This window comes from Prionailurus bengalensis, chromosome A2 (assembly GCF_016509475.1).
Source record: "Prionailurus bengalensis isolate Pbe53 chromosome A2, Fcat_Pben_1.1_paternal_pri, whole genome shotgun sequence".
NCBI classification, from domain to species: Eukaryota; Metazoa; Chordata; class Mammalia; order Carnivora; family Felidae; genus Prionailurus; species Prionailurus bengalensis.
The window spans coordinates 43353530-43378831 of NC_057348.1; the positions used below are offsets into that span (position 1 = coordinate 43353530).

General features: G+C 37.3%; 1 protein-coding gene across 1 annotated transcript in view; it reads left to right on the forward strand.

Moving 5' to 3' along the window:
* The window catches only part of LOC122487448 (contactin-6-like), a 295894-nt gene that overhangs the window by 121641 nt on the left and 148951 nt on the right, over window positions 1-25302 (forward strand).

The following is a 25302-nucleotide window of genomic DNA, read 5'->3' on the forward strand; positions in this document are numbered from 1 at the left end:
ACATTAGCAGATGAACAATAGACATATGGCTTCTTATATCCTTTATACATAGGGTTTCCGGGGACTGAAATGTTTCATATTGGATCCAGGGATAGCCTTGATTGAAACTAATTATATTTGTTGATATGGATGAAATAGAAGCCTTGAATTTTTCTCTTTACACCTCCTCCCCCACCCCACTTCTACCCACGCCTGCCTCACAGGATATATCAGGGGGCCAAAGAGTTAGCAATTAGTCTCTTGGGTGCTCATGGAAAGGTATATTCTGTTACTTTGAAAGAGTAATTGTTTTGAAATTTTACTAATAAAATATGTGTTCAAAGCCTACCTTGCAGAACCAATGTAGTCATCAACAGATACATGAATTAAGAATTGAGTCTATCTGCCATTGCAAGTCTTGTGTTCCAAAGATCCCTTGCTTCATACCCATTTCCTTTTAGGTTGGCCATTTTGGGGGTAGTCTTATTTCTGAATGTGTGTGTGTGTGTGTGTGTGTGTGTGTGTGTATTTAGTCATAGATACAGATGATATAGATACAGATATAAATATAGATATAGATAGATATAAGATTATATAGGTATATACACACATACATATATGCATGTGGTCATATATACACAGACACTCATGTATATACACACATGCATTGCTAAATGTATTTGATTGTGTTATATATGCATAAATAGATAATGCAAAAGTTTATGGAGATAGGTGGAATATGAACAAAGGCTTGTGGCTATTTTGAAAAAAAAAACAGAGAAAATGATAGAAGGGACATATCTAATCAAGAATAAGTTTTCCTATGAAAACACGCTCAACATCACTAACCATTATGAAAATGTAAATCAGAATTATAGTAAGATACTGCTTCATACCCATTAGGATGGCTATTAGTAAAACACACACACACAAACAGAAAATAACAAATGTTTGCAAGGATGTGGAAGAATTGGAACATTTGTGCATTGGTGATAGGAATGTAAACTGGTAGAGTCACTGAAAGTCTAGCGGTTCATGAAGAAAATTAATGGAATTACCACATGACACAGAAATTCCATTTCTATGTATTTACCTCAGAGACTTAAAAGCAGGCAGTACTTGAACAGATATTTATATACCCATGCTTATAGCAGCATTATTCTGAGTAGCTAAAAGGTGGAAATAACCTGAATGTAGTGTGTGTGTGTGTGTGTGTGTGTGTGCGTGTGTGTGTGTGTGTATGTGTAGAATAGAATATTATCCTACTTTAAAAATGGAATAAAATTCTGATACAACATGTGTAGCCTTGAAAAAATCCTGCTAATTGAAGTAAGCCAGACACAACAGGACAAATATTGTATGATTTAATATAACTGAGGTAACTAGAAGGGAAAATTCATAGAGACAGAGGGCAAAGTGGTGACTCCCAGGGACTGGGTGGAAGGAAGATTTGGGAGTTAACTTTAATTAATACAGAGTTCCAGTTTGGGATAATGATAAAGTTATGGAGGTGAATGGTAGTAATGATTACACAATCTGAATTTACTCAATTCCACTAAATTGTGCACTTTAAATGGTTAAAATGGTAAATTTTACGTTATTTTTTTTAAATAGTATCATCAGAATTCAGTGGAATAGAGTTGGATTTTTTTTTCCTTCATCATAATTCTTAAAAGAAAAGAAAAGAGTAAGGTTTCTTTATTAAGTATCTGTTTTGGTTCTTTGTACAGAGAAAGTAGTCTAAATGCTAGTCTCCAGCCTAATGGAAAGTTCCTAAAGTACAGGACCTGTGTCTTCGATTAAATTTGAATTCCTCACCACCACCTTCATAAATTCCCAACAGTGCCCATGTTGGTAGAAAAGGCTTTTGGTATGTAGGATAACAATGGTAGTGGAATGGTAAGATTTTCGATACAGACAGATCTGAGTTCAAATTCTATCATTGTCAAATGTCTACTGGTAAAATCAGGCCACCTGTAAACAATAGTAAGCCTCTGTTAAGAAATTTATTCAATGGAATTATAGCATTATCCATAGAACAATGACCTGGATTACTGGAGATAATTGCAAAGTCCCCATCCTTTAAAGGCATTTGTGAAATGAAAGCTCTAATTCTTCTTGTTATTTTTTACTGCCTCCCTCAATTTGGTCAAACATTTACATATTTCAAACTGCTACAGTTACTCATAGAAAGGTCTTCTAATTTACATTTTACACTTTCTCCAGATGAGTTTCTTCATCTCTTGTTTTCAAGACTTTTAGGTGCTTTGACATATATATGTTACCTTTCTTGAGCCCAGCAACCACCATAGGAGATAGATGCTATTGTTGTTCCTATTTCACAGATTAAGAGCCTGAGCCTCACAGAGATTGGTGCTTTTTTAAAGGTACATTGTTAGAGAACCAGGTGAACCTTGAGTATAAAAGTAGAGACTCTAAAACTCATGCCTTTCATCTTATAGTAGTCAGTCCTTCCCCAACACTGCCCACACAAAATATGTGTGCTTTTTAAATTTAATTTGCTCTTGGCATAGTACTTGTGAAAATATTAAGCTGTATCTTCAAGATAGTAAACTTCACAATAATCCTGGTGATAGATGCTGTTGATACCCTGTCCAGATCCCTGTAAATGGACAGTGTGCCCATCTCCAGCTTTTAGCAACCACGGCTGCACCTCTTTTACCACTTATGCCCCAGACTCCCCAGGGGATCAGGCTAAAGCTGGACAACAGCTGAGAACCCCATCTTGTTTAGCTCCTTCCCCGGAGCTTTCCTGCTTCCCTCCCTCCCTTTATCCTGGAGTGTTCTCTCACTAAATCATACAGACTTGAATGTCTGCCTAGGCTCTGCTTCTAAGGAACCCAAAGTAAGACATTTAATATAAGACATTTAATATAAGGTATTTGATCTACTTATTGATAGAAAAGTTAGGTCCAGAAGCCCTACTCATGTGAATTTCTATAGTAAGAACAAAGATACACATCAAAACAAAATTGTATCAATAACTCTGCTCCCTACAGGTTGGCAGTCAATTGTATAGTGTCACTTTGACCTTCAGAACAAATGAACTATGAACAGCCTTTCAGAACCTAACCTGTCCCTGGGAAAGACTCTGTAGGTACATACCTCTAGATAATTGATGGCTTTTGTTTGTAACTTTTATCTGGATGTTCAGCAATTCAAAAACACCCTCAGAGTTTATTTTAGACTCAGCCCATAACATTTTGCCTCATCCTGATTCATCCCACCATGAAACCATGCTGAAATGTGGTCCATGTATACAAAGCTATCTATCATGAAATGTCTTTCCAAATCAAATCAAATCTGTCCTTAACCAGCTCTGTGACCAAGACAAGACTTATTAAAGGTATGTTTTGAATTACTTGATTACAAAAACAGACCCCTTCACTTCTTCCACATAAGATTCTGTCATTCCAAATTCTCAGATAGATTTTTTATTTTAAGCTCTTCCTTTTTCCCCCCAACCTCAACCCTAAAGCAAATTCTGCAGGTGTCTATTTACCAAAAGCTCCTGCTACCAACCTGGTGTTCTTGAATGATAAAACCAGTTTGACTTTTTACAAGCTACACTTGTAGCTGCTTTGAATTTCTTTTATTTCTCAAGGACTTTGGTAGTAAAGGTTGAATGTAGACTTCTTCCTTTCATATGTATGTTAATGAATTACTCTGTACTTGTGTGAGAGAACATTGCATCTGTCATTGCTCTTTAAAATGTCAACCTTGAGAAAAAAAGATAGGTATTTTAAAAGAAACCTGTGATTTCACTGAGCTATATATATATTTTTTTGAGATTCTTGTAATAATGCAACTCTACCAATGAATAGATAAACATTTGGGATAAGAGTTACTCATGAATAGGACTTTTTGGTTATGCATTGTTTAATATTTAATCACAGATACCCTTTCAAATAAGATTGTCCCATTATTGCAGAGGAAAAAGTAGCTGGAGTAGAATCTCCTAACTGACCATTGATTTATTCAAGCCAACCACCCAGAAAACACCTTATTTATATGAATCTAGCTCTGTGCTTGGGCTGAAAGATTAAATGATAGATAAGAAATAGCTACTCCCTGTCTTCACAGAGCAGACAGGTGAAACCTTAAAAAAAACAGGAAAGAAAGAAATTGCTAACATCTGTATAGTACATATTAGACAGCAGGCATTATTTTAAACTCTTTAAGTAATTGATTCCAGTGAACCTGACAATAACCCTATGAGGTAATTTTCAGATGAGCAGATTGAGGCATAGAAGGATTAACTAACCCACACTATATCACACAACCAATAAGTGGCAGAGTCCGTGTTTAAATCCATGCAATCAGAATGTAGAATCCACATTCCTACCACCTATTGCACCTCCTTAAAAAAGTATCAGGTGAGGGGCGCCTGGGTGGCGCAGTCGGTTAAGCGTCCGACTTCAGCCAGGTCACGATCTCGCGGTCCGTGAGTTCGAGCCCCGCATCGGGCTCTGGGCTGATGGCTCAGAGCCTGGAGCCTGTTTCCGATTCTGTGTCTCCCTCTCTCTCTGCCCCTCCCCCGTTCATGCTCTGTCTCTCTCTGTCCCAAAAATAAATAAACGTTGAAAAAAAAAAAAGTATCAGGTGAAGTGAGAGAAGTAGACCTAACCTACAATGGAGCCCAGAGTGGGGAATCATAAGGTTTGCCTGGATTGGAGAGAGGGCAATAGAAGTATTCTAAAGGGAATGGGGGCTTGAATTAAGCCTTGAAATACTAGTTTGTTTACCAAACACAGGTGAATGAAAGAACATTCAGATCCAAAGGAGAGCAGGGGCACCTGGGTGATTCAGGCAATTAAGCGCCTGACTTCATCTCAGGTCATGACCTCACGGCTTTTGAGTTTGAGCCCTGCTCTGCTGTCAGCATAGAGCCCACTTCTGATCCTCTGTCCCCCTCTCTGTTCCTCTCTTGCTCTCTCTCTCTCTCTCTCTCTCTCTCTCTCTCAAAATAAATAAATAAACTTAAAAAAAGAAAAAAAGGAAAGGATAACAAGAAGAAAAGCAGATACGTGAACAAGCTCAAATACCAGAGAAAATCTGAGGAGATTGACAAAAGACCAGGCATGAAAGGCCAAGTTCATGAAATGACTAGTTTTCTAGGAAGAGTCTGCAAAATAATTTGAAGGCAGGTACTTCCAAATTTTGGAATCCCTTTATACCCAAACCCAGTCTGTAAAAAGTGGAATAATTGAGTGATACTATGAAATGCCAAAGAAGCACACAAAAACCCATCATGGTGCGATGCTTTTAGGCAGAGGCACCAGAGGCAAAATGACTGTGTTTGGAGTATATTCTCCACTCACTGTGACGTTGTGCACAAGTGTTCATTCATGCATAAAATGGGGTGTTAATATTATGCATTTCATACAGAATTGATATCAGGACAATACTGATTACACGTTGAGCAGAGGGTAAGGGTGACTGTGAGGTGTTAATGGACTGCTCGGCAGAGACCTGGCTATGCAACTATAATATAATAGACCAAGGCTGGGACATCAGTATTTATCCTCAGAATAATGGAAATATTTTGAACGTAGTTAAGGATTTTGAAGTTGTTTACAAATCATAGTTTGAAAATGCCACATTCTTCTTTTCTTAATTTTTTTAATGTTTTTATTTATTTTTGAGACAGGGAGAGAGCATGAGCAGGGGAGGGGCAGAGAGAGGGGTAGATAGAATCTGAAGCAGTCTTCAGGCTCTGAGCTGTCAGCACAGAGCCCGACGCCGGGCTCGAACTCACAGAACATGAGATTGTGACCTGAGCTGAAGTCTGACACTTAACCAGCTGAACCACCAGGGTGCCCCCGTACTTTTCTTGTATAAATATTAGTCTGATACATTAACGATATTACTGATATTATTAAAACTATAGTACACATATTTAGGGGTGCTCCAAACCCAGTTTTCACTCTTATAACATGGGGTTAAAGAATTCTTGCTCTGTATCACAGGAATTATTTTAGAGGGTTCCAGGTTAAAATGCAATAATAATTCATTTTAAAGAGCTACAAACATAGGCATTTATACTCATCATCATTGTTTTCCTGAAGAATGCAAAGAATTTTATATCTGCAATGCCATTCATCTTTAGTCTATACCAGTAAGCTATTCTAAACCGTATTTTATAGTTGGAAAAATTCAAGGTGGGGAACTCTGTTACTTGCCCAAGATCACCCAACCAACCGCAGACCAGAATTTCTCATGTCTCCATCTCAAAATAGTTTTTAAATGTTTATTTATAGATGAAGAAAGTAAAACAGAATTCAAATGAATAAAAACCATAGTCACAGCACAACAGGAAAAGTATCCAGGTAAAAGCCATAATATAGAGGTCTTTTATCAGTTTAGAATGCCTTCAGATTTTTTTTCATATGTAAGAAATGCAAAAACAGTTATACATGATCCTGATAATATGGTGATAAAGTACATTTATATCTTAAAAATAAATTAAGACCCAGGGAAAAAACCTAAATAACACTTAGAAATACATTTGGAACATTTAAAGTCTCTGATAATTGTGAAGTATGTGTTAAGTGGGTAATGCATATCTAATTACAAATGAAAATACTAGTTGGCTTTTAACCTTTTTTTGGTACATTGGAAAAGAATTAGCTAAACAAAATGGGGACATCTATATTTTTCTGTAATTTCTTGAAAGAAAGTTGATACTTCACTACTGGGTTTTCATTATCATCTGGGAAATAGCACTAAACAGTGTTTCAATGAAATTAATATTCTAAATTTGTCTTAATATGCTAGTAACCACCAACTGATAATATTAAGGGGTAAGCTTTGTCTTTGCTTTTAAAGGCAATGCATGTCTTAAGGGGAATTGGAACAGTCTCATGGTTGAATTACAGCAAGTCACTATTATATTTATTTTTAAAATCAACAGGGAAGCAGGTTATCCAATGTTTTAGCCTCATTTTTTCCTTCACGTTCACTGCTGGACGTCTATTTATGTACCTTATCAGAAATGATACTCTCAAAATTCAGGCCTCCTCTCACCTCCCACCTCTACTTATATTCAGTGGGACCTAGTCTTTTTGGTCCATTTAAATAAAATTGCACATTTAAGCTGAACAGACTGAGTTGGGGCGGGAGAGGAAATGTTAAAAATTAAGTTGTTCATCCTATCAAAACTGAGAGTTTCTGATTTATAAAACTAAGAGAGAAACCAAAAGGTAAAATGATTATTTGTTATTCCCTTGCTGTTTGACAAATGGTTTTGAGGAAGTTATGAGCATGCATCATTGAGATTTTACTTCTGAGATTTATAAAACAACTGATTGGGAATTTTAGCAAAATTTTTGTGTTAAAGAATCAGAGGAAATATTATCTGAGATTTATTGTTAATATATGCCCAATGTTACCAAATAGCAAATTAGAATCAAGTATTTAGAAATACAGGGGGACCTGTGGGGCTCAGTTGAGCGTTAAACTCTTGATTTTGGCTCAGGCCACGATCTTTAGATTTATGAGATTAAGCCCTGCATTGGGGTCCAAGCTGAAGCATGAAGCTTGCTTGGGATTCTTTCCCTTTCTCTCTGCTCCTCCCCTACTCTCTCTCTCAAAATAAATAAACAAACTTAAAAATAGACAAAATAAGATTAAAAAGTAAATACAAATGTAAAGAGGTTTTTCTGCCAACATCTGGAAATGTTTATCATATTTTAAGGTATTAATTTATATGCTATATTTTCCAAAAGGTTTGACCCATATAGAAAACTGTAAAGCACAGAAACAGCTCAATAAAGCATGATTAATCCAGAATATTACCAACACCCCAGAATGCCCTCCCCTTCATACTCTTTCAGTTGCTACTTCCTCCTTCCTCTCCAATACCTTGCTTGTCAGTTTATAATTAAATATTACCTTTTGGAATGTCATATGTATAAAACCACACAACACATATTCATTGTTGGCTTTGTAGCCAATAATACTTGTGAGATTCATCGACACTGTAGGTAGTCACTGTTCATTCATTTCCATTGCTATATAAAATTTTACGGTATAAATATACTACAGTTTATGAATGACATCTGCTGTTAAGGGAACTCTGGGTTTTTTTCAAGAGGCAAAGGTGAATAATTATTTATGAATATTCATATATATACATATATATACACATATACATACATATATGTATACGTATATACATATAATATACATATATATGTATGTGTATATATATATATATATATATATATATATCTTTTGGTACATTTGTGAATACATCTCACTGTTGTAAATAAATAGAGTAGAATTACAGGGCATTTGGGTATGCATATGTACAACTGTAAAAGATAATACCAACTGTTGTCCATAGTGATTTTATTAATTTAGCCTCTTACCAACAATGGTTCCTTGACAACACTAACCATTGCCAGTCTTTTTTCATTGTTACTATTTTAAGTTTTGTTTAAATTCCAGTTAGTTAACATGTAGTGTAATGTTGGTTTCAGGAGTAGAATTTAGTGATTCATTGCTTACATATAACACCCAGTGCTCCTGACAAGTGCCTTCCTTAATGCCCATCACCCATTTAGCCCATCTACTGCCCACCTCTCCTCCAGCAACCCTCAGTTTGTTCTCTATATTGAATAAGAGTCTCTTATGGTTTGCCTCCCTTTCTTTTCTCCCCCTTCCCCATGTTCATCTCTTTTGTTCCTTTTTTTAATGTTTATTTATTTTTGAGAGAGAGTGGGGAAGGGTCAGGGTGAGAGGGAGACAGAGAATTCCAATTAGGCTCTGCACTGTAAGGACAGAGCCGGATGCGGGCCTTGAACCCATGAACCATGAGATCATGACCTGAGCAAAAATCAAGGGTCGACTCTTAACCGACTAAGCCACCCAGTCACCTCAATTTTGTTCCTTAAATTCAATATATGAGTGAAATAAGATGGTGTTTGTGTTTCTCTGACTTAGTTCACTTAATATAATACACTAGGTCCATTCATGTCTTTGCAAATGGTAAGTTTCCATTCTTTTTGATGGCTGAGTGATATTATATACCATATCTTCTTTATCGGTTCATCATTCAATGGGCATTTGGGCTCTTCCCATAATTTGGCTATTGCAGACAATGCTGTTATAAACATCGGTATGTATATGCCCCTTCAAATTAGTATTTTTGTTTCATTTGGGTAAATACCTAGTAGTGCAATTGCTGGGTCATAGGGTAGTTCTATTTTTAACTTGTTGAGGAACCTCCATACTGTTTTCAAGACTGGCTGCACCAGTTTGCATTCCCAGCACCAGTGTAAAAGGTTTTGCCTTTCTCTGCATCCTCACCAACATCTGTTGTTTCCTTTGTTAATTTTAGCCATTCTGACAGGTGTGAGGTGGTATCTCATTGTGGTTTTGCTTTGTATTTCCCTGATGATGGGTGATGTTGAGCATCTTTTCATGTGTGTTAGCCATTGGTATGTCTTCTTTGGAAAAATGTCTGTTCATATCTTCTGCCCATTTCTTAACTGGATTATTTGGTTTTTGGGTTTTGAGTTTGATAAGTTACTTTTATTTATTTATTTATTTATTTATTTATTTATTTATTTAGAATGAGAGCGAGAGAGAGAGAGAGAAGTCTAGAGAGAGGGGCAGAGGAGTAACAGACAGAATCTTACACAGGCACCATGTTCAACGCAGAGCCTGACGTAAGGCTCTGTCCTACCACCTTGGAATCGTGACCTGAGCCTAAATCAAGAGTCAGACACTCAACCAACTAAGCACCCCCCCCCCCAATAGGTGCCCTGATAAATTCTTGATAGATTTTGGATACTAACCCTTTATCGGATGTGTTATTTGCAAGTATCATTTCCTATTCCAAAGATTGCCTTAGTTTTTATTGTTTTCTTTGCTGTGCAGAAGATTTTTATCTTGATGAAGTCCCAGTAGTTCATTTTTCTTTTGTTTCCTTTGCCTCAGGAGATATCTCTAGTAAGAAGCTGCTCCAGCTCAGGTCAAAGAGGTTGCTCTCTTTGTTCTCTTCTAGGATTTTGATGATTTTCTATCTCACATTTAGGTCTTTCATCCATTTTGGATTTATTTATTTGCCACTCTTTTTTAAATTTTAGCATTTGGAGAACATATGTAAGTGTATCTTATTTTGGTTTAATTTATTTTTCAGATAACTAATGACACTGAGCACCTTTTAATTATATTTTTTATTTTTTATTTTTTTAATGCTTATTTTTGAAGGACAGAGAGAGAGAGAGATAGAGCATGAATGGGGGAGGGGCAGAGAGAGAGGCAGACACAGAATCCAAAGCAGGCTCCAGGCTCTGAGCCATCTGCACAGAGCCTGATGTGGGGCTCAAACTCATGAACTGTCAGATCATGACCTGGGACAAAGTCGGACGCTTAACCAACTGAGCCACCCAGGCGCCCCATATGTTAAGTTTATTTTTGAGAGAGAGAGAGAGCACGTGCCTGCATATGCGACCGAGTCGGGGAGGAGCAAAGAGAGGGAGGGAGAGAGAGACTATCCCAAGCAGGCTCCACACTTTCAGCTTGGAGCCTGATGCAGGGCTCAAACCCACAAACCATGAGATCATGACCTGAGGTGAAACTGGGTCAGACGCTTAACCGACTGAGCCACCCAAGCACCCAGAGCACCTTTTTATATGTGTATTGGCTACCTGCAACTCCCCCTTTGCCCTGACACCCAGCTTAAAAAATCTAAATCATTTTTTAGGGGTACCTGGCTGTCTTAGTCAGTAGAGCATGCAACTCTTGACCCCAGTCGGGGCTGTAAGTTTGAGCCCCATGTTGGATATAGAGATTATTCAAAAATAAAATCTCAAAACAAAATTTAAACCATTTTCCATTTTTCTAGAGTTGTTTTTCTTTTTCTTAGTGACTGATTCTAGATCTGAGCACTTTGCTGCTTATATATAGGAAACTGCTTCTTCTACTATATAACTTCAGTTTTTACTCTCTTAGTTATGTCTTTTAATAAACAGAAAATTTTAAATTCCATATTGTCTAATTTGTCAATCTTTTCCTATATGTAATGATCCTTTCTGGAAAAACTTTAAGAGATGTTCCCCTGCATGAACTCATGAAGATATTTTTCTATGTTATCTTTTAGTTTATTGTTTTGTCCTTCATGTTTAAAATTGCAGTTCACTTGGAAATTATTTATTTGTTGACATGGTACAAGGTAGGTTCAGTATATATATGTTTTTTTTTCTTTACAGGTCCAACTGAGTCAGCAAATATATTAAAAAATGCATTCCTTAAAAAAATTTACTCTTCCTTCACTCTACTATAGTGTCAGCTTTGAAAAAAATCAACTATGAATGCTTGGGACTGCTTTTAGCCTCTCTCTTCTGTTTCTTTGGTATATCAGCCTATGGTTGTACAAATGCCACACTCTAATAATTACTACAGTCTTAACGATAATTCTTGATGTCTGATAGTTACTAGAATAGATGATATGGATAAAGAAAAAAATGAGGTTCAAATTTTAAGCTGAACTCAAGGAGAAGAGAGCTTGAAGAGAATAAAAAGTATAAGAAATAAGTACCATAAGGTTCTATCCACTTACTGAAATTGAACTTTCTAGTGGCCAGCACACAAGAAAGGGGGTTCATATCTTTCATGGGATAAAAACATGTCATTGTTCCTGTGAGCATAATTGCTCTGACTCTAGAACCTGAGAGGTTTCTCCTGTGAATCCTCATCAAGAGCAAAGTGAGCGATTCAGCAAATGGCATTCCCCTCACAAACATGCTCTCACACTTACTGAGTTTCCTATGGTAGCTTCTTCTATCTCAAAAATAATAGCTAACATTCACTGGGTACTTCTCAGACCTTTTCCATAACATCTGTTGGGAGGCTTCCCAATATGTGCCCAGTTTTCTATTACTGTAGCCATTGTTACCATCAGTATGTGTGAATCCCATCAGTCTCTGATTTCTGGCTGTAGCCATTATATCAGTAGGATCTCAGAAACACGAACAATAGAAATGAGTTGCTGAATTCTTCAAACTTTGAGTGAATCCAGTGCTCACTCTGTTTATATATTATGTGGCTTTTCTTGGTGGAAACTTTACAAAGCATAGCTCCCTGCAGAACTCCTACCTACCTATTTCAGAAAACTGGGTTAAAATATTCTTGAACATTCATTCCTCTGTGTACTTTTCTTAGGCTAAGCCTCTTCCTGTATTGATAAGATAGATGCTTGGGAAGAAAGTCGTTCTGGATCCTGAATTGGTGTTACTATATTTATGTTATCCCCTGCTCCATTTTCGTAGGAGTGAGGAGATAGGAATTTATAGAAATAAGGCAGGAGCATTTCAAGTTTTGTGATCTGACAATGCCCTCCATGATAGAGGCTTTAGACATATGTTCCTAAAAGGAGGTACCAACCTTCTCAACAGTTCTTCCTAGTTAAAGAGAATAATCTGGTTCAGTCCCCAAAACTACCATGTAAAATTATAATCCTGGTTTTATAGATGAAGAAAATGCAGATCAGAGAAGTGAAATAATATGCCCAGAAACACTAGAAAACAGTGAAGCTAGGGTTTGATACCAGTCATTCTGATGGTTTAGCTCACTTCCGTAATCATTTAATGAGTGCTTGTCAAATTTTAATGTGCATATGAATCACTTGTGGATCTTATTAATACAAGTACTGATTCAGTAGGCCTAAAGTGGGACCCAGTAATTTATATTTCTGGCAAGAATCCAGGTGACACTACTGTTGTCAGCTTCAATACCGGATTGAATAGGAAACACAGTCTCAAAATAAGATTTAGAATACTGCCTAAAGGCAATCCACTAGTAGTGTTAATATAGGGGTCAACCCAAGGGGATACAAGGAGTCAGCTCTATTATGGTCTACATGAATCCAGGGGAAAAGCAAATGTTAATCTGTATTTCCAAACTATAAGATGGCTGTTCAACATATTCAGTGATATGTTCCAATAATTCATATTTCTTGAGCACCTATTATGTCCCTAACACACATGGGAACAGTTTGCACGATAAGTATATTTTCTCTATTTGTGTCTCTGCAGCTATAACCACAGGGTCACCATGTATGTATATAAAACATTAGAATAAAGAACAAGGAAAAAAATGTGCTTGAGAATTATCCAAAGTATGAGGTTTTTAACTAATCCCCTGTCAGAAATACTATTTTCTTAAAAAAGATTTTTTTTTCATTTTTTTGTTCATTTTTGAGAGAGAGAGAGAGAGAGAGAGAGAGAGCAAGCAAGCTGGGGAGGGGCAGAGAGAGAGGGAGATATAGAATCTGAAGCAGGCTCCAGGCTCTGAGCTGTCAGCACAGAACCCAACGCGGGGCTCAAACTCACCTAACATGAGTTCATGCCCTGAGGCAAAGTTGGAGGCTTGAGCAACTGAGCTACCCAGCTCCCCTAACTAGGCAATATTTTTACTCATGACACCAGAAAATGCAAATAAGGATAAGACTAGATCTTCATACATCATTTCACAAGTCAACTGCAGGGTGTTTTCCCCCCTTTTTGAGAATTGTAAAATTGAGAGATCAACTTTCACATATGTATTAATAAGCTGTTTTGCATAGATCAATTCTTTCATGAATGGAGATTATGTAACCCTTGTTTAATTCTTCCAGAAATCCCATCCATAAGAGCTACTTGAGTTCTTACTAGTGTTCTATCCCTTGAACACAAAGGGTTTATTTTAATTATTTCATCAGTTTTACACAAAAGTAATCAGAAGTAAACAACTGTGCTAGAGGGCAATACCAGCCTCTCAGCTCTCTGGAAAGCTCTCTGATCTTTGTGCCATTTTCAATATTCTTTTGGAAAGTAATCCTATGGTTTTCATTGAAAAAGACATGAAGTCTTGCCGGGTCAAACATCAGGGTTCGTGACATTTCTGTTTGGCAAGTCTGGCTGTCTGAGGGTCTTGACTCTTGTTATCAATGTAAATATTAGCATTAATAAAAGGTAACATATATTCAGTAAGCCAAGCACTGGGCAAAAAAGTTCCTGGGCATGCTTCAATTCCCACATGAGTTAGTGGCAGAGGTAGGATTTTAAACCTGGCTTTGACTGGCAACAGACGTCAGGCTTGGAACACAGCCATAGCCTTTCAAAGCATCCCCAATGGCAGGTGTCCTAAAGATGTATCTGTCCTGCTTATGGTCCCACTTACCCCGTCTGCATATTCCACCTCTCTGCAGTTCACAGAAAGAAGTGCCAGAGTTTGTGATGCCCTGGATGAAATTGTCTCTCCACTTCAACTCCACATTCTCATAGCAGGAATGAAGAAGTGGTTTTGACAAGATCTCCCATAAACACATAACCAAACACATCCTTGCACACGTTTCCCTTAACATGACCATGCCTGAGGTGTTAGGCCTCCCCTGTGGTATCCATAAGTCATTATAATAAGGCTAGAGTTCCAAGATCACCCCCTCCCCCATTGCCCAAACCCTGATCTGTGCATGACTGCATGTTCCCATTTCTGAATCCACTTTGCAGCCCTCCTTAACTGCTGAAATTCTTCCCGAGATCTCATGAAACCAAAGATCAGTCATCAGCTGAATCCTTCTACCCTTAATTTTTGCTCTCAACCTTTTCCTCATCATATCATTTTGACTGAAGTTTGGCTTTGATCTGAGGCCACTGCTTCTCTGGTATCCCTCCAAAATGGTGACTATTTTCTCCCACACTCTCTTGCTGCTGCCACTTCTACTTGGTCTGTGAATAGGGATAGAGTCCTCCTTTCTCCTCAGTGTCACGTCTAGATAATTCTTCCTTTCTTATTACTAATGCCCTAGGCACTATGATCATTTGTTCAGACTATGCTACCCATGTAGCCATCATGTTCTGTCTTGAGATCACCCCATAGTTCCCCGAAGACTTTATCTCCTAGATCACTGTTACTCTGTTCATAACATTCCTGTCATGTCCTTGACAATTTCAGTTTTCACTGAACTCAACATTCAAAATTTAATAACTTGACTTCTCAGTTCCCTGTTTTTTTGTCTTCCATTGACTTTGTTTCTTAACTTAAGCAAAAGCCACCCTGACTCCAGGACCTTGTCAAATATCTAAAATGTCAAGCTTAGCCCATTTATGATTTTCAACCTTCTCAACTCTGGAACATTACTTCTTAACTGCCCTGCTCGCTATCTCCTGTCCATGAACTCCAACAGTACTCTGGTTCACTGATTCCTACAATATAGTAATCTTAACAATTATGCCTTGTCCCTCTTGTCATCATTTCCTCCTTTATTGGGACAAACTTCCCTGGCTTATCTTTGAAACATCTTCTTTCTAGTGTTGGTCTGTGTTGACTGTTCTGTGTTGACTGTTTCAACTATTCATTTCTCCTTTCATTGTATTCATCTGGTGATCTGGTGGAATCCAAACCATAGTGAAATCCAAAAGAAAATTTTCACCTAGAGAAAAATCCAACCATGACACCTGGTCTCACTTTTAATTCATAAAAACTTACATCCAATTGTACCCTAATACTGCCTGACATTAAGATTAGGAAGGCAAGTAATCGTGAAATTCAAAGATGTTATTGCATTACCTGACTCTTCAATATAGGAAGGTCCTCTGTGTGAGGAGAAACACACTAGCCAGTATTTCTCGACTGTATTGTTCAACTGATTCATCACAGAAAATATCTCAAACAACATTTTCCCAACCCATTAATTATTCTGTGTTATGGGCGAATTGATACTTAGTCCTGACTCAGGTCTGGTTTTGCCTTAAAATTCTATTGCCTAGTCGCTGGGCCAGGATGGACTTTGCCTGTACCAACCATGTCAGGGATTGTTCACATAATTTGGCACTCTGCCCAACTACATGAGGTTCACTTGCCTGTGTCTAGAGTCATTTCTCCAAAATGAAGCCTATCAAACATTAAAACACACAATGAGGGCAACTTCTTTCTTTTTTCAACCCAGATTTTATACACCATTGGATTTCAAGTGTTGGTCTTTTGTTTTTGTCCCACAACCTATACCCACTGTGTAGATGTCACCCAACTTTCCTTTCCCTTTTAACACATTCTAACACTCATTTTCTGTATTGAAATTCACTTCTCTGAAGTCTGATTACATGCTGCCTTTCATGGACAAGTAATGAGACCTGTGTTTCTTCTTTTTGTGTGCCTTTTTCCTCCTTATTAGTGACCAAGTTTTACTAAATATTACTATAATATTTAAATATAAGGGTGCCTGGACGGCTCAGTGAGTTAAATATCTGACTTCAGCGCAGGTCATGATCTTACGGTTCATGGGTTTGAGCCCTGAGGCGGGTTCTCCACTGACAGTGTGGAGCCTGCTTGGAACTCACTGTTTCCCTCTCTTTCTCTGCCACTTCCCCCCCCCCAAAAGTAAACATTTAAAAAGTAATAATAATATTCAAAGATACATAAAAATTAGAAAATAAAGAAAAGTTAATAATATACCTGCATTGGAGACAACCACTATGAACATTAGTAGATTCTTCTAGAATTTTTTCTTATGTGAATTAATTATATGAACACATACATATGAATATTTGTTATTTGTGAACTGCTTTTTCACTTTACAAAAATAATTTAATAACACTTTAAGGCATTTCTCTCCCAATTATTTGAAAGAAAGGAAATAGCTAACAAAAATAATAAAATATGGAGTATAATCAAGATTTCACATTTCTGTATTTTTGATAGTCATGATCCTTGTTTTAAAATTCAAGTCTCCTGACTAAGATGCTCATTTGACTCCTGAGAACTAAGCTTCAGGAGATGAAAAGCTGAAGGGGAAAGCGTATTCTGTACACAAAGGAAGGGCCCTTCCTGTCAACTTGACTTGAGGAGATGGACAGGTAGTGGTAAGATAGATCTCTGAGAACCTCCAAGTTGGGTCATTCTAAATCCTGTTGGTGTTTGGCTCGGTCCAGGGCGTACTAATCTTCTCGTGGCATTTCCTTAACAAAGATTCCCTGTTGGAAAAAGAAATTGCACAGATACATTTGGGAAAGTCAGAATGTTCAGTTTCTTCATTTTCTTTCCCTGAACGGGTAAGATTTTGTTTAGAGACAGGGACAACAGTGGATTCAATGTGGATGTTCTAATCTAATTAATCTATTTCAGTCATCCTCCTTTTTTTGTCAGTAGACAAAAGCCCTACAGCATACTTAATTACCCTCCCAGACTTCCATCTCGCTTTGCGTCAGAGGGCTTGGTGACTTTCTTTGCTTCGGCTCTCATACCATCTCTCCTTACAGAGCCCAGCACTGTGACACCACAGGCTTTGCACTTAGGTTCCTGAGAGCAAGAGAAAGAAGGTTTATAGTCGATTTGCTTATTCTCTTAACTGAGTAGCCTCGTTCCTCGTAAAACTGAGATCATAAAAATATTGAAGTCGACTCTCCCTCTTTTTCTTGAGGTAAATAGAGCTATCCGTGTTTGTATTCTCCCTATAATTGTCATATGTTGATAAATGGTGATATTGTAGCTGCAGGCTGAAAGTAAGAACCTTCAAGGTAATTTCGTTTGCTAATTCTCGATAGATTTCTTAAGCAGTCATGCATATTACTGACACCATTTTCAACTGATTGGACTTATCAAGAAATATTGAACTTTTACCTGGTCATTTAAGGCATAATTTTGATCTCAATCTCTCTTTTCTCAAAATTAGCATAAGTCTATTATATTTGGGGTAAATAATTCATGCTTATTGAAGACAATTTAAATGATGTAAAATATGAGAAAACCACAAGACACATCATTCTTTAAAAAATTGCCACCTATGTCTCTTAAAGTCCTCGTATGAGTGAAGTCATATGATTTTTGTCTTTCTCTGACTAATTTCACTTAGCATAATACCCTCCAGTTCCATCCACGTAGTTGCAAATGAAAATAATATAAATATAGGGAGGAGGACAAAACAGGAGACTCACAAATATGGGGAACAAACTGAGGGTTACTGGATGGGTTGTGGGGGTGGGGATGGGCTAAATGGGTAAGGGGAACTAGAAATTTACTCCTGAAATCATTGTTGCACTATATGCTAACTAATTTGGTTGTAAATTAAAAAAAACTAAAAAATAAAATTGCCACCTCTGTACACTTTAATTATATGCATATATGCACACATACGCTTACGTACATTTTTCTTTAATTTATTTATTCATTTTGAGAGAGATCTGGGGCACCTGGGTGGGTCAGTCGGTTAAGCAGCTGACTTCACCTCAGGTCATGATCTCCCAGTGTGTGGGCTTGAGCCCCGCATCAGGCTTTGTGCTGACAGCTCCAAGCCTGGAGCCTACTTCGGATTCTGTGATTCTGTGTCTCCCTCTCTCTCTGCCCCTCCCCTACTTTCTCTCTCTCTCTCTCTCTCTCTCTCTCTCTCTCTCTCTCTCTCTCTCTCTCTCTCAAAAATAAAATAAACATGAAAAAATATTATTCATTTTGAGAGAGTGAGGGTGGGGTGCAGAGAGAGATGGAGAGAGAAGGAATCCCAAGCAGGCTCTGCACCATCAGTGTGGCGTCCGATGCCGGGCTCAAACTCAGAAGCTGGGAGATCATGACTCGAGGTGAAATCAAGAGTCAGAGGAGGCTCAACTGACTGAGATACCCAGGTGCCCCCTTCCCCCCTCCTGCCCACATACATTTATATAAATAGGATCATTCTAAATGACCTACTTTAATTTTTTTAAAGTTTTTAATTATAACAAACGTCAAGCAAATACCTAGAAAAATATTGTTAATTTGTATTTAGATATATGTTAATATTTTGCCAGTATTGCTTCACGTCATGTTTTTAAAGAGATAAAATGTGGCGATACTGCCGCTTTTCTCTTCATTCCTCCCCGACCCCTTCCCAGATGTAACCACTTTCCTGAAGTTGGTGATAACATTTCCAAGTATGGTGGTGCAGCTTCGTTGCCTTTCTATTAAGTTTGCATATAAATAAATCAGAATGTAATTCCTTTTGCAACTTGTTTTACACTCTACGTTATGTTTTTAAAATGTAGCCATTTTGCGGGCTACCTGGGTGGCTCAGTTGGTTGAGCATCAGACTCTTTGATTTTGGCTCAGGTTATGATCTCATGGTTTGTGAGATCACACCCCACATCAAACTCTGTGCTGATAGCACAGAGCCTGCTTGAGATTCTCTCTCTCCCACTCTCTCTGCCCCTCCCTTGCTCATAGTCTCTCTCTCTCAAAATAAAATAAACATACATTAAATATAAATAAATAAAAATTAAAAAAAATTTAGCCATATTTCTACATGTTGGCTTACTTCTTTCCTTTTGACTATTATACAGTATTTCATTACAAAATAAAATTAAATTTATTCCATTTCAACACAGAGATGGAAATATACAACATTTAATCTTGTTTTTTTCAAGAACAATATATTATAAAGATATTTTCATTACATTTTATGCATTTATTCACCTTTTTATTGAGCTGCTATAATGTGTTAGGCACTGTCATATCTTGAGAGTATAGTTCTTGAAAAAACAACCTTGCCCCTATCCCTCATGAGTCCAGGTAGGCAGTAGAAAAGGGTTCCTGTAAATATATGACATTAACAATTCTTAATAGTTGAAGAAACTCTTGGGAGACTAAAATATACGGGTTATTCATTGGGGCACAGGAAAGTAGGACTCAAGACAGATGAAATGTTTGATGGATCAAAATTGGAATTTATGCACTATCAGTTATCTATTGTATTCTTTTGCATCCAATTCCATAGTAATGTGAAACAAACAATGAGCGACACCTGTGGTTTACAGCAGTAAACTTTCAATTTTGGCCACAAGTCTTTGAGTTACCAGGTGTTTTTTCTAGTCTCATGTGCGCTCACATATTAGTGGTCAAGGAAGCAGCTTTGCTGATTTTGTGGGCTCCTCAGCCCAGACTAGGGCATCTGGCCTCAGTTCTTCTCCAGTTTCTCATGATCCTCTAGGCTAGTTTAAGCTTTTACCATGGTGGCTGGGTGGGGTTGCAAGAGAAAGAGAAAGATCAACAGGGTGCAAAGGTGTTTTGAAGCTGGCTCATAATGGGCCTGCTGTTACTTCCCGCTGCATTTTATTCACAAGGCCAGACTAGATGAAATGTGGTGAAATAGACTACACCTGTGATGAAAGTTGCTACAAAGTCACATTGCAAAGATGTGGATGTGGTGAGAGGTAGGGAATTGGGCCACTTTGTGATCAAAGTATAAATGATGTGAGGGATGCACTTGAAAAACATTCCATTTAGAGGGACAACAAACATGCTTAAAGGCATACAGGCTATAAGAAGAGAAGACATTTAAAACCGTAGAAGAAAAAAAATAGAAAACATAGAATGGTGTGAGAGAAAGTTGGAGACAGTGACGTGACCCAAATCATCTTGACCACATTGCTCATATTCTAGATTTTGAATTGTATTCCAAGGATAATGGGCCCCTATAATATTTTAAGAAATAGATTACATAATCTCATTTTAATTGACTCCAGTTTAATCTAGTACATGGATTCAATAAATTATATAATCTAGGTTAATTGGATTTCTTTGGCTGATATTATATGATATAATATGATAACATAATAAAGATTGTAATTGTGCAAGTAGTAACACACTTTGGGAGACTATTCAGATGTTAAACAATGAAAACGTGAGTATGAGAGTAGCAGAAAATGGGGAAAGTGGAGACATTGCTGAGAAACTTTGGATGTTAATAACATTTGCAGCTAGATGGGATGTAGATTTTAAGGGAAAGGATGATATCAAAGATGGTCAAATGGATAGTTGATATTTATCATTCACTTTCATGAGGAAGACTTGAAGAACTCCTGAGGGAAAGAAATTAAGTGTCCCATTTTAGAGCTGCCGTATAGTTAGACATGAGGGTCTATACTGCAGACATACAAAGTTGACAACGGTTTGCACATAAATGTTACTTGAAGCCATGGGAGTACTTGAAGTCACCAAGAGTGAAATTTTTGAAAGGAAAGAGGAGAGCCCAGAAATAAATCCAAAATAATTCCAGATATTAGACATCAAGGAATATAGACAGATATGTTTGTGCTTCTAAATGGCTACATAGTATCTGATTATATGGCTTTACCATATTATTGTAAATAATTGGTTATTAATGGAATTTGGTAGACTTCATTAGACAGTGCTATAATCACTATCTATCATATGTTCCTTTACTCATTTGGCCAATTATATCCTTAAAGTAGATACTAGGAAGTTGAATTGCTAGGGAAAATAGGTTTTACATTTTTAATGTGAATACATCTTGATTAACAACCCTTGAAAAACAGTTATAGAAAATTATACTTGCAGCCGTGATGAGTGTACTATTTCCTCAGTCCTTCTCAATATTATATATCACATCATTTTTCATTTAGCATCTGATGAGTGACAAATTTTTGTTGTTTTAATTTGAATTTCTTGGGTTTATTAATAAAATTGAACATTTTCATATGCTTACTGGAAACTGGAAATTCTTTTTCAAATTTCCTAAACACGGTCTTTGCTTAATTTTGTATTGAGGAATTCATATTTTTCTTAAGTATATTTCTTTTTTTTAATTTTTTAAAGGTTTATTTATTATTTTGAGTGAGAGAGAGACAGAGCTTGAGCAGGGGAAGAACGGAGAGAGAGAGGGAGACATTGAATCCAAAGCAGTCTTCAGGCTCTGAGCTGTCAGCACAAAGCCAGATGCAGGGCTTGAACCCACGGACTGCGAGATCATGACTCAGCCAAAGTCAGACGCTTATCTGACTGAGCCACCCAGGTGCCCCTTCTTAAATATATTTATTAAGTATATTAATTTTTTATTATAAAATACATAAGATATTTCCATTTCTATTTAACTTTTCTTTTGGTATGTTAGCCTGTATAACTGATTTGGTTTATTTGTGATTCAATTTATCTCTCATTCCCTTTATAATTTGTGTGTGTGTGTGTGTATGTGTGTGTGTGTGTGTGTGTGTGTGTATGTGTGTGTGACACATGTATATACATTTTCTTAGGCCCAGGCTCATGAAACTATTCCTCTTTAGTAGTCTTGTAATTTCATTTATTATAATTAGGTTCTTATTCACCTACTATTTATTTTTGTAATGAGCTTGAGGTAAAACCTCTAGCTTTGCTTTCTCACCTTCATTCTATAAAGCTTTCTCATTTTTATTTATTAAGCAGTCAGGTGTTGACAAACTTAAGCAGCCATTTTCCAGGGAGAATCTAAGTAGGTCTTTGCTGTGGAGGCAGTACAGTGTAGTAGTTAAGAGTGAAGTCTCCAATTATCCTAAATAATTATCCAACCCCACATATATTCATCATGTCCCCCTTCGCAGGATGCAGCCCTGGCTGGTGACATGGTAACCTCTTCTACAAAGCACAAAGCTGCACTACAGGGTGCTGTTTCTACTCTGGAGAAAGCCCATTTATCATCTAAGGACAAACTTAAAATGGCAGCACTGCCTAGATCTTAGGAGGTTTGGGTGCTTTATTCTTCTTATGAATAGGTCAGATACAAAAGTTTCAAAGGCAGCCATTAAGACCAAATGCAGAGTCTAAACTGGAGAAAGTGACTGAAGAGTTGCCTTTGAGTCCATTCCATCAAGTTCATTTTAACCTGATTTATGTGGCCATATGTCTTTCCCCCTCTGCATTTCCTATATAAGCTTTATCACAAATCAGTCCCCTGTAGGTTGTATTGGAAAAGCAATATGTGTGATTGAGATATTGTTAACAACAAAGCATGTACTGGTCCCAGAACTGTTAGATTCTGATTGATAAAATTTAATATTTTGAAAGGAGGGGAAAAGGCTATTATTCCAACTCTTTTATTTGTAGTGTGGGTGAAGTTCCTTTTATCTCCTCTACTTTCACTGTAGCAGTATGACTGAGATTCCAATAAATTATTGGATGCAATATCCAGATGTCTGGATGATTTTTTGGTGCTGCTGCTACTTCTTAGTGGGCGAGAGAAAAGATAGTTGAGGTTCTGGAAAAAGTGTCAAAGCTTAGCAATAAAATAAGGATTTCATTGAACAGAAAGTAATGAAATCACCCAATTTATTTCCCTTTCACTGTTGTAATGCAGGTAAATCTTGCTTCATATGAGTCACAAAGCTTGAATGTGCAGTGGCCTGGCTGGGGTGGTGCATGGTTTATGTGTGAGGAATTGGAAGAGTACTCATAAATACCTTTAATAAAAAAGTGTGGGTGAAGCAGCTTAGTTCTTCAAATAAAAGAAGTTTCATTTGTGTCTGGGGATCATAGCTATTACAAGTCAACTTCCTCAACTTTTTCCTCTCGTATCATCCTTCTGATATCCTGTACTCCTGAGGAGTTATATCTCCAGTTCATGTCGTTGCTCATGGGTTCAGGTTTTATCTGCTCCATGGTGCAGCCACCTTGTCTGAGGGTACCTTCCATTTTCTTTCTCAGATCTCCTTCTTGGCTGTCACATACCAATCATGCAGATTTGATTGAGATATTCGTCTCAAGGAGTGTTATTGACGGGGTAGACCAGGAAGTTGCAAAACTTTCCTGTAGAGAGCAACGTAGTAAATATCTTTGATTTACAGGCCAAGGCCTCTGCCATTATAGGGTAGAAGCAACCATACGGAAACAAATGAGCGTGCTTGTGTTCCAGTACAACTTTATTTACAAAAACAGGCAGTGGACTTAACTTAGCTCACGGTAGTTTACTGAGCCCTCAGGTAGACTTAGAATATATTTTTAGATGTAGTCTGCCAATGGTAACAGTTAACATTTATTGAACAGATACTTAAAAATCTCATATCATTTAGCAAAACTAAAAGGTAGTTACTGTTGTAAACCCATGTCACAGATAAATAAACAGTAACAGACAAAGATCAAGTAATTTGCTAGTAGAAAGGCAGTTGAAGTCAGTCTCACTTGGTGATCCCAGCTTCTAACAACAGTGCCATAATGCTTTTCTAATTAATCCATAGGAATGGGCATGCCATGAAAACACATTTTGGTGAGACGTTTTCATGTGTGAATGACTTTTTTAATAAACTATTAATAAATAAAGTATCATCTATGTTCTGGCTTATTATCCGCACGATGCTAGGTTTCTATTTTTATTTAAATTTTAACTGTTTAGGGTTGCCTGGGTGGCTCAGTCAGTTAAGTGTCTGACTTTGGCTCAAGTCATTATCTCATAGTTCGTGGGTTCAAGCTCTGCTGACAGTTCAGAGCCTGGAGCCTACTTCAGATTTTGTGTGTGTGTGTCTCTCTCTCTACCCCTTCCCTGCTTGTGCTCTGTTCATCTGTCTGTCTGTCTCTCTGTCTCTCTGTCTCTCTCTGTCTCTCTCTCTCTCTCTCTCTCTCTCTGTCTTTCCCTCTCTCTCTCAAAATATAACTATTAAAAAATTTAATTAAACTGCTCCTATTTTTATTCAAGCAAAATAACTTACTGGCCGGGAAAACATGGAGGAGACTAAACATTAAATATGTAAAGGCAGTAGCATGAACTGGAAAAAAGAGACAGGAACAGAGTTAAATGAGTTGAGTTTTTAAATTATGGCTCTATCACTTAAAAAATGTATGATTTTGGGCAAGTTGCATTCTGAACTATTCACTAATTGTGAAACTAGACACTAGAGAAACTCTAGCTGTATAGCTATATTAGAAATTATTTTGATGATTTACTGAGTCACTAAATAGAGAAGTTTTCATAGTGATGTATCAATATGTAATAATCATATAGATAGCATAAAATGGAATTATATGTAATTATATACATACATAATGATCATATTCATGAATGTTAAAAAGTCACTTTTTCTATAGATGAGTAAAAAAGTCTGTGTTTAAATGATCTAACCCAAAAATTCTGTGCATTGGAAGCAAAATTTTAGAAGACATTTTTACAGATTCTGTGGTTTAAAGAGTTCTTGAGGGTCATCTAGCCCATTCCTCTGTCTTCAGACAGAGATATTCCTAAGCCAATGCAGATGAGATCCTGTCTATTTCTTGTAGAGAAGCAATTTGGTGAAAGTGCCTATAAACCATTTGCGGATAGAAAGAGAACCTCTTGAATACAAATTGACTCCCTGCTTGTAAGTGACTTTGTGATGACAAGCAAGAGAACTTTTCAGAAACACAGAATTTTGAAAACATTTCGTTTGTTTTGGCAAGTCATTGGCCTTGCCTGCCTGTGGCTTCCAGATGGGGGTTCAGGCTGAAAACATCCGGAGGCCCCATTTGCACTTACTATGCAGCACAACACCTCTTGCAGTCCAAAGGTGAGCCTTAATATTTTATGCCATTAACTGTGTGGTCCCAAAGATGGAT